This window comes from Megachile rotundata, chromosome 2 (assembly GCF_050947335.1).
Source record: "Megachile rotundata isolate GNS110a chromosome 2, iyMegRotu1, whole genome shotgun sequence".
Taxonomy (NCBI): domain Eukaryota; kingdom Metazoa; phylum Arthropoda; class Insecta; order Hymenoptera; family Megachilidae; genus Megachile; species Megachile rotundata.
This window is the reverse complement of record NC_134984.1, coordinates 6,186,781-6,198,330: the sequence shown is the minus strand read 5'-3', so window position 1 is coordinate 6,198,330 and position 11,550 is coordinate 6,186,781.

The window sequence follows — 11,550 nt, the reverse complement described above, 5'->3', positions numbered from 1 at the left end:
TCAAATATGATGGCTGTGCCAGTTGTATTTGCTTTTTGGAAGATGCCATCTAATTCTTCTCTTGTGTCCCATGTAGCTTGATTTGTTATTTGTGCTAAAATTCCTAAATCTTCTTTGTATGTCCCGAACATCGAATGATAACATACTTGTTTTGCTTGACTATCGGTAGCATTGTTCAAATTGAGTTTCCATTTTGTACTCATGAGCGCGCGCACGTACCTGCGCGCGCCCACGTTCATATACCTGCATGTACACGGCACACATACACACGAACTCACATACACAAGAGGAAGCTTAAATCCGACCTTCTCAGACCAAAGCATTCTTTAAAAATTCAGCAATAGTACCGGTAAATGTAGAGACACAAACTTTTTTATCCAACAAACGGATTAGTCCTGGATCGGAACAGTAATGACGTTTCCTTAATTCTTTTCGTTCAAATTTCAAAGTTTGATCCATCGATTCATAGGGAACAAAGAATCGGAGCTATTTGAAACTTCGCATACATTTTGTGGGTAATGTGAGCTTAAAAAAAACCTAAGCGTAATCATTGCAATACTTATTTACAAAGATACAGTAACTTTTGTAATTTGAGGAAAAAACATCGTTTTTTGACGTTTTTTTACATCAATATTAAGCATAAAAAAAACATTTAATAAAAAACTGATATACCCATCTTAAAGGGTACACTCTCCGCTTTCTGGAACCGTATTTACAATTTTTGTTCGATGGTGGATTCATGAGATAATGACTATCAAAGGAAAAAGTGTCATTTCGGCTTTGGTAGCTCATAACTTTGCGACCGATTGTCGAAACGAACTTCGTAGACGTGCAAATTATAGGGGAAGGAACAGAGAATAGCAGCCTAGAAGTGGCATTAATCAAACAAATTTTTCTACGTCTGTACAAACCTTAAAAGAAAGAAAAAAAATTCTAAAATTTTTTCATCGCGATTTTTTGTATATTTTATTAATGATAATAGGCTCAACAAATTTTCGAGATATAGGGTCGAAAACTAGAGACCTGAAGCTTCAAAATGACTATTCTGGATGTCTTCTGTGATGAATTTCAACGGAGGCAGAGCAATTTGAAAATGACCTAAAAATTTAAGGAATTTTTCTGTTCCCTTAATTTTTTTGACTAGTGTAGTTTATAATCACTCTTATGCGATCGACCACACACACGCGAGCGCGGAAAAACGCATGTGTCCGCACCAGTATCAATTAAATATTGGACTTTAGAAACCTGGTCCGTAACGTAAATGTGGCCTGTCTTAGGACCGCCGGGTACTGCCACTTTAACATACGACGGTTCTACTAGTTTTCCGGCTTCGGTCCTAACCACTTACACGGAGGTATTCACCTCGCAGCTTTTTCGATATAATTATAGTGATACCAGCATAAATCACGTGGCACACTGTTTGATCGCTGTCGATTCCTACTACCTGATCGCTCGCGGGACTTGAAACGTCTCCATGGTTTACGACTATGATGTCCACCGGTCAAAGCTTTCAATTGTAATTGTACCTGCTCTAGACTTTCGCGGAGCAATTGAATTTCCCGAGAACTCGTCGTAGTTGTTGTCGCCGATGTAGACGCTATCCTATGGCGGACTGCCGGAATCTCATGAACGCGATCTGCTATTTCTGCTAATTTGGTCCACACCTTATCAGAGATCGCCGCAAGCACAAGCTGCGTATTCGTCGGAAGGCGATTTTTCCAAATTTCGACAAGGAATTCTTCATTTACCGCAGAGGCTGCAAGATCTTTTAGGTGGCGCCAAAATTGAATTGGCGTTCGATCGCCAATTTCTTCTGTCTCTAATGATTTTCAAATCCTCACGACTTCCGAATCAGACAGTCTTTTTATTAATTCCGCCTTTTAGCGTTTTATATTTGTTTGATTCTGGTGGGTTGTAAATGAGGTCCTCGACTTCAACGGCATATTTCCCATCTAACTGGGCGATCAGGTAACCAAATTTTGTGTCGTCCTTGGTTATACGTCCAATAACAAATTGCGCTTCTAGTTGTTGAAACCATAACGCAACTTTCTGTGGCCAAAAGGTCGGAATCCTTAAAGTTGGAGAGGCAACATTTATTGTCTCCTTATTGTCCACAGTTTCCTCTTGATTTGCCATTATGATAACAATAGTCGAAAGTGTCCACTTATACACGTGTCACTAAATAGTCACTATCCCGGATTACACGATTATGTCGGGGCCACCAATTTAGGATAACGTGATGTAATTGTGACACGAGGTAACAGATAACAATGTTTATATTTAATAAAACAATAACAGTAACAAATAACACTGAAATGTCTGTACAAAAATGTGAACAAGAACTATGGTAAAAATACGCGATGCGAAAGCTACGATGGACAGAACGATTATAAAGAATTTTCCAACGGCTCTTTGCACGAAAGAAAATATGCACATGGTCCTAAAAGGCAAATAAGGGCCTACGCGCAAAACGCTCAAACAAGCCTGGGTCTTCAAGGACCTCCAAAACTTTCTAAACGTTTTATAGCTTAACCGCCACAAAAGCATTCGAAGTCCTTCTTTTCATTATTCTTATGACCCCTGTTACTTTTGAAATCCCCTGACTTTTGATCTCCATTCCTGCTTGTGTCGGCAAAAGCAGTAGCATGATTTTCTTCGGCCGTTAGCCGGCTTTCTTCCTTGATTAGTCTCTCTTGTAGATTGTCGATCGTTTGATTATTCTCGGGAATACTGTCCCATGCAGTCTGCAGAGCATGATATTTTGCGGGCAAACTTCCGAGAATTTTAGCCATTACAGATATTTCGGAGACGTTCTCTCCAAGATCACGCAGAGCACTGGCCATGTTTCTTATGTTAGCAATGTGTTGTACTACAGAATCACAGGCAGACATATAGTATTCGTGAAAACGTTGCGTGAGGAGGAGCTTGTTTGACGCTACTTTCTGTTCGTGAATCGAACTGAGCTGAACCCACATTTGTTTTGCAGTTGTACATGTCAGCAGACATTCGAGCTGTGAATCTCCAATGGACGTAGAAATGATGACCATTGCTTTCACGTTATCTTTTACCCATTGCTTTTTTTTTTATTAGAATACATATTAGATCCAAAACGGACCTATATGTGTTGTCTTTATTAAATACAAATATAAATTCTTTTGACAAAATAACAAAAAATAAAAAACTGCAAAGTATTGCATATACATATGTAGTATAGGCTGACGATCGCTGTCGCGGAAGAGTGCTTGGATGTGTGTGTGTGTGGATGAGAGTCGAGCGGTGGGAGTGTCACCGCTAGGCATAGGACTAACGGCTGACGAGACGTCAGTCAAAATACAGTTATTGACACGTTCAAAATAGCCGTCTATTTACTTTCCTTCCCGACGCTACAATTTGGCGACGAGGAAATCGAATTAACGTGTGCATAAAGTGCCGCGGGAATGGATGGATAAAAAGGGGAAAACAGGTACAGCCTGGATTCAAACCTTGAATAAGGAACAGATCAAGGCAGAATTAAAAAAACGGGATATCGAAGTGGCGGAAGACAGCAAACTGGACGAATTGCGACCGATACTAAGAGAGGCAGTGCGAAACGGAATAACGAAAGGTGACACGCAACACACGATACCAGATCAGCGAAAAATGGAATATACAAGTCAACTGGACTTTAAAATCGGCACAGACGATTGGGAGGAATTCGTGGAGCGCATTGAATTGTATTTTGAGGCGAATGAGATTGCGGAAGACAAGACCCAGTCGTCAGCCTGGTCATAGCACCATTAGGGGGCGACAATGGGGACCGAGTGGGATCGGCGGGAGAGAAGAAGGAGAAAACAAGGCACGATCGATCGAACGACTCAAACTTGCAAAGGAGGAAACCTGTGTCAGCCTGGTCATAGCACCATTAGGGGGCACAAAACGGTGACCGACTGAGCGGTGGAGAGGAGGGAGAGAGGTCAAACTGAACTAAACACCCTTCCGATTAACTGCTGATTCAGCAAGGAACCCAGTCGTCAGCCTGGTCATGGCACCATTAGGGGGCGACAACGGAGACCGAGTGGGATCGGCGGGAGAGAAAAAGGAGAAAACAAGACACGATCGATCGAACTACTCAAACTCGCAAAGGAGGAAACCGGTGTCAGCCTGGTCATAGCACCATTAGGGGGCACAAAACGGGGACCGACGGAGCGGGGGAGAGGAGGGAGAGAGATTAAACTGAGCAGAGGATCCTTCTGATCAACTGCTGATTCAATTAGGGACCCAGTCGTCAGCCTGGTCATAGCACCATTAGGGGGCGACAATGGGGACCGAGTGGGATCGGCGGGAGAGAAGAAGGAGAAAACAAGACACGGTCGATCGAACGACTCAAACTTGCAAAGGAGGAAACCGGTGTCAGCCTGGTCATAGCACCATTAGGGGGCGACAATGGGGACCGAGGGGATCGGCGGGAGAGAAGAAGGAGGAAACATAAGGAAATTTGGCTGGCGCCTAAACGGCGGCAACAAATGAAAGCAGCAACAATGGCGGGCAACGCTATGAGCGACCCGAAGGCTTGGCAGACTTTTTAATCGGAAAGTACTGGAACGAGGAACTTGAACGTCAGCCTGGTCACAGCACCATTAGGGGACGGATTGAGAACCGAGGGAAAGTGCTGGAAGAGAGAAAAGAAATAAATACCGAGAGCAATGGGCTCATGTAGCGTTGTGGAGAAAGACTGGGGCGAAGTAGGAACAAAAGGGGAAAAGCGGGCAGCGAAAAGGGGAAAAAGAGATAAGCGGAGTCCTAAGCGAGAAGCGGAAGTCGAAATTAGGCGCGGGGCGGAAACGCAATCATGCGAGCAAATATCAACGAATTTGCGCAGGGGGCGGGGATGAGAGGAATATTAGAATACGTTACACATATATTATCTCATACTATATATTTATACTCTATATGTACATTTTACGTGTCACTTATTATATATTTATCTATCTGCTGTTATTTACATACTTATTCATTATATTACTTCATTAGGTCTAACAGCGACGGTATTAGTATTGATGACGCGCACAGGGAATCGCATATGAACAAATAGGGGGAGCAGGAAAGAAACAGCGCGGGGGGGGGGGGGGGGGGGGTCCGAAACAGAGGCAAGAGTAGAAACGAATAGCGTTAATTAGGCATAGGGAAGGAAAGATTGTAAAGCGCGGAGATATCTACCTATTAATCGACGACCGAGGGGGCGGGGGCGGAAATACGGAAACGAAATATGAGCGACAGGCAATACGCAGGGGATAGGCAGTAGAAAATAGACTACAGATCGACACTTAGGTGGGAAATGGTGGAGGAGGTCGCGGTTTTACCGTATGTTCGAGCCCACCGGGAGGCGGTGCCGAGGGGGCGTTACAAGGTCAGCTGGAGGTCAGCGCATTTTGCCCGGGAGCCTCCCCTAGATCTTGACGCAGCCCCTAGGACCAAAACCCTTTGGTTGAGAGCATCCATTCTCCACACATGGAACACATACGCGAGGGGTGGGGGGCGAGGGGGAGGGGGGTAGTCTTTCTTTCACAACTGCGAGCGATGGCCTAGACCAAGGGGACTATGTCGTTTACGGTACGGAAGCCTTGGCGGGTTGCCGCCACCCTCCACCCTTGTGGTGGGGGCGGGAGACAGTTTTAGTGAGTAGGCCGTGGAAACCGCCCCTCTTCTAGGGGCGCCGGAAGCGGGAGTCTCACACTACCTGGGCTATCTTCCCAGGTGTCCGTTACTGGATTTCTGTCTTCCTTAAACAAAAAAAAAAAAAAAAAAAAAAAGACACTAAGAGGGAAATCAAAAAGAAGAAAGAGTGGCATCAATATAAAACTCGTCCGCGAGATTCAGCTACGTCTAGCTCAAGAGAAGTTAAGAAGAAAAAGGAATATCATCAATATAAAACTCGACCACGAGATTCCACTACAACTAACTCCAGAGAAATTAAAAGAAAAAAAGAGTGGCATCAATACGAAACCCAACCATGAGAATCAACAACCAGTTCACGAGAAGTTAAAAAGAAGAAGAAGTATCGCGTCCATTAGAAGACATAAATACTGACCAATTACCAAATAAACGAAGAAGGAAAATAAAGCAAGAAGAAACCTCTGACGAATCAAACTATTACGATACGGACGATTCAGACGAAGAAATTATTAGCCAAAAAGGGCGCGAAATAGAAGTACAAGCAGAAATACATCCACCACCCTCAGAATTTAAAGTAAAAACTCCGCCACCATTAATTTTGAGGAAAAACGATCCTGTAGTAATTAGGGATGAAATAGAAGAGTTCAATGAAGATACCATAATTCCCAAACACCTATTCAAAGATCCTCCTAAAATTAACGCCGACTCCTCCTCTCCAGAATCCTCAAAAGAAGAAACTCCTCCTTGTAAATGTTAAATGAATGGTTCGTTTTCTAATAAAAATAAATGGACCAATTCACTCTTACATACCTTGTTTATGAAAATAATAGTATTTTATTTACTTATTAATTAGGATTATTAATATAAATTTCGATAACCCGCACCGCAGCAAAACGCGTCTTCATGTTAACTATCCGACATATTCGCGAAGCGCAATTCATTTGTTCTTTTTGCAAACGCGTTCTGCAAGCGCTGTACACACACATATACATACATATTCACGCGTAGTACACAAAAATTACTTATATCTCAATACACCTCCTTAATTTTTGCGCTACATAATCTTCGCATATATTTTCCATCTTACTTACATACAACATAAATTTATAAATCAAAATCAAAATCAAAATCAATCAAAAAATGTGTAGGAGCGATCTAAATTTCTCGAATTTATTTCTCCCTAGAGCCTTCGTTAAAATATCAGCTACATTATTTTCCGAATCTACTTTTATAATGTCAATTTCTTTATTCTCGTAACATTCATTTATAAAATGGTAATGAACTTCAATATATTTCGAATTCTTTGTCATGTTTCCAAATTTAGCTATCGCAATAGCTCCAGAGTTGTCTTCGTGAATTTTTATCGGATTTTCTATTTTTATCTTAAAATCGTTCAACAATTTCTTTACAAATTTAACTTCGCTCACAGCTTCTGATAAGGCTACATATTTTGCGGCTGTTGACGATTTCGTCACACTACCCTGTTTTTTCGATTTCCAATATATTACGTTTCCAAAAAATCTTATTATAAATCCAGTAGTAAATTTTCTATCTACTTTGTCTCCAGCCCAGTCAGTGTCAACAAAACAATCCATAACATCAGCGTTCAAGTTTCTCGTATAAGTTAGTTTTTTTCCTACTGTTAAATACAAGTATTTTAGAATTCTTAGTGCATATTTAAAATGAATCTCATCGTAACTATTTTGAGAACGACTTAAATAATTCACGCTATAACTAATATCCAATCTTGTTCCGGTACAATATATAATAAAGCTCCTATGAGATTTCTATACTTTATATCGTTTGAGGCTGACTGTGCGGGTTCTAAACTCAAGTTTTGTTCCATCGGTGTACAATATAGTTTGCTATTTTGAATATTGTATTTTCGCGCTAACGATTCTATATAATTACTTTGATCTAATTCCATATAGCCTTTCTTACAATCATAGTTAATATTAATTCCTAAGTAAGTTTTTACTTGACCTAAGTCCTTCATGGCAAACTTATTAGATAACTTAATTTTAATCTCATCAATTTCCTTCTTATTCTTACAGCAAATTAATAAATCGTCCACAAATAGAATTAGATATATTATTACACCGTTCTCATATTTCATATATAAACAATAATCACTCTCACTCCTTTGAAATCCTAATTCTGTTATATAATCATCAAAACACTCATACCAAGCCCTTGGGCTTTCGCGCAATCCATACAACGCTTTTTCTAGTTTACATACTTTCCCGCTTCGGTCATCGTAATCTATTGGTTGTTTCACAAATATTTCTGATTTCACAGCTCCATTCAAAAAGGCTGTCTCCACGTTCATTTGTATAATCATTAAACCAAATTGACAACAATAGCATAATAATAATTTTAGTGTTTGAATTTTTGCTACGGGTGAATATAAATCTTCTAATATTTCTTTCTGTTGGAAACCCCGAACAACTAATCTAGCTTTCTTCCGATTATCTGACTTATTTGTAAATATCCATTTCAAATCTAAGACCTTTTTATTTTCTGGTTTTTCTACTAATTGCCAAGTATTATTTTTAATTAAACTATTCATCTTTCTATCCATCGCTTCTTTCCATAAGTCGTAGTCGTTTCTTGTCAAAGCCTCCTCATACGTTTGAGGACTATCCGCGCTTACTACATTGACATAAATACAGTATGAATCCGCTTGACCGTATCTCACAGGTTTTTTCCTTTCGCGTTCTGACCTTCTTAATTCATTTTCTTTATCATTAACGGAACTGTCAGATTTGATACTTAAATTTCTAGTTTCATTCATTACTATCTTTTCACTTTTTACATCATTTTCATCAGTATTTTCTATCGATTCATTATCAGATTCATCCTCACCTCCAAAACCGACTAAAGTTTCCTTTTCATCTATAACATCTACATGTCTTGCTACTATAACATTGCTATTAACTAAAACTCTGTATCCAACGCTTTCATATCCTACAAGTATTCCAACATCGGCTTTTCTATCCCATTTTGAATGTCTTTTATTTTCAGGTACTCTCACGAAAACTTTACTTCCGTACAATCTCAAATTACGTATATCTGGTTTTCTTCCAAAAAATATTTCAAACGAAGTTTTATTTTCATAAGTGTTTGTTATGATTCTATTTTTCAAATAAGCTGCAACTTTTACTATTTCAGGCCAATTCCTAATTTTCAATTTTGAATCTGATAACAAGCATCTCGCCGAATTCATTATCGTCCTATACCGCTCAGCTGTTCCGTTCAGCTCGTGAACATAAGGTGGACACGGTTCTAACGAAATCCCCTTTTCTCTGATTAACCCGTACATATTTTTGTTTAAATATTCTTTTCCATTATCGCATCTCAGCCTCTTAATTTTCTTGCCGGTAAAATTTTCAACCTGATTTATATAATCCATAAAACAATCATATACTTCCATTTTTGTCTTTATCCTATAAACTAATGCACATTTACTATAATCATCAATAAACGTTAAGAAATATTTTGATCCATCATATCCCGTAGTATAATGAGGCCCATTTAAATCTGGATGTATTAATTCTAATATTTCATTTGTTTTTCTGCGGTTATTTTGGAAAGGCAAATTGTGCATCTTATTTTGAATGCAAGTTCCACATTTCAACATTATTTGTTCAAAATTTTCCGGCATTCCTTCAACTAAATTTTTCTTACACATTGTGTTTAAATAATTGAAATTGACATGCCCTAAAATTCTATGAAATTTTTCTTTTTGTGTCATACTTTCTACATTATTAGCATAAGTTTCTTGTTTATCTAAATAACTACACATTTTGTATAACCCGAATTCTTTGTGAGCGACTCCTATCAAGCTATTGTTTTTATTATAAATTTTTGACATATTCCCTACAGAAATTATTGTTACGCGGAAATATTTCAAATCCGCGCGGCTATGCTAGCCTCTCCTGAGGTTCTTTAGCCGAACGCATCGAAAATATATTTTAGCGCCACTTCCTGGGCGATGCAACGCCAACGCCTAGGAGAGGGGGAAAAAGGGACCGAGGCTTAGCTACGCGCGATGCACGCGAGTCAGTTTTTTTTGTGCGTTACGACCTAGTGGTTCTGTTTTCCCAAATCCAGTTTAAAAAGTCATATTTTGCAACGAATTCTAACACCATTCGGCTATCAGGTATGTAAGGTATCATACCCCCTAAAAACATTTATAAAACAAAAACACGCGGTCGCAAGACCCGTAGAGGGGTACGTACATCGTACTCTCTCTGACTACATACACGCGGTCGCAAGACCCGTAGAGAGGTACGTACATCGTACTCTCTCTGACTATACACACGCGGCCGTAAGGCCCGTAGAGGGGTGCGTCAATCGCACTCTCTCTGACTCTGCACGCGGTCATTCTTATGACCCGTTTCGGGTTTGCGCTTTGCGCAATCACCCTAGTTGCACGCACACATCTCACACTTACACAAAAGAGTTAAATACACGATTTTCACGAGGTTTTTTGGCCGCAAGGTCTTTTTCCTCGGGGTTTACACCCAAAACTATTGTTGTTTTTATTTTAATGACACCTGTCCTTTTTTACATGAACAACGTTACTCAGACACGAGGTTTGAGTTACGACGCCTCAACATTTGGTGCCTCCTGTGAGGTGTGAGCCGCTTACAAGCAGCGTAATACAACAAGCTGTGTAATTACAACGTGCTACGGCCCAGCACTGGAAAGTTACGAGACCAGGGAGAAGACGTATTCAACGGACGTAGTTCCTCATTGGTTGCTGCCTACAGTCATCGTATCATACTAGCAATTCAGATAAGCCTAGTTATTTACTTCTGACTCATCTTTTATTCTTTACGTCGTCGTTCTTCGTTATTCGAAATGGCTTCTCGCGTCGCGTTTATAGCCCAAAAGCGCACGTCGCTCAAAAGTCAGATAACTGCATTACGCAACGGCATTCAGCAAAAAAAGATTAATAGCCTAAATGCGAAATTACGTCTTCAACGCGTTAGAGAGCTTTTTACTGCGTACGAGGAACTTCATGATGAGCTCGCACTGTTAGACGCGACGGACGTAGGGCTTGAACAAATAAACGAGATACGCGATAGTTTCTACGACGTTGCAGCCCAGGTCGATGGTATACAAAGCGACGGTGGGTCTCCCTCAAGTGCGTCGCTCGTAAATAACCCCCTTGGCAGTTCAACCTTCATCGAGAGGCAACGACAGTTTCAACTGCCCGTTGCCGAATTGCCTAAATTCGACGGAGACCATAAAAAGTGGCTCTCATTCAAGAATACATTTTTGTCCATGATAGACGCAAGTACAGATCTCAGCGATTTAAGCAAATTCTTATATTTGAGAAATTCCCTTACTGGCCCAGCATTAAGTAAACTCACGCGTTTTGACGCCAGCGCCGAAAATTATAAGCACGCGTGGGCTTTATTAGTTGACTCGTACGAAAAGCGACGCATTTTAATAAGTAGACATTATGATGGTATTCTCGACATTACTCGAATGACCACCGCGACTCCGGAAGGGTTATCCAGAATGATCGACGAAGTTCGTCAGCATTTAAACATGCTTGAATCATTACAAGTAAGGCCCCATCACGGGTTAACCCATTTGCATCAAAGCGCGGAATATTCCGCGAGCCGCGACTGTCTACTATCACCAAGCGCGGAATATTCCGCGAGCCGCGACTGTCTTCTATCACCAAGCGCGGAATATTCCGCGAACCCACGACTGTCTACTATCACCAAGTGCGGAATATTCCGCGAACATGCGACTGTTTCTTATTGCCAGTTGCTAAATACTCTTCAGATGTGACAGACCATATTTGATCGCTTGTGGTAGCATTTCGCCTATAAGTTTATTCTATACGTACATCAGTGTATTGTAAACAAGTTTTCCTTT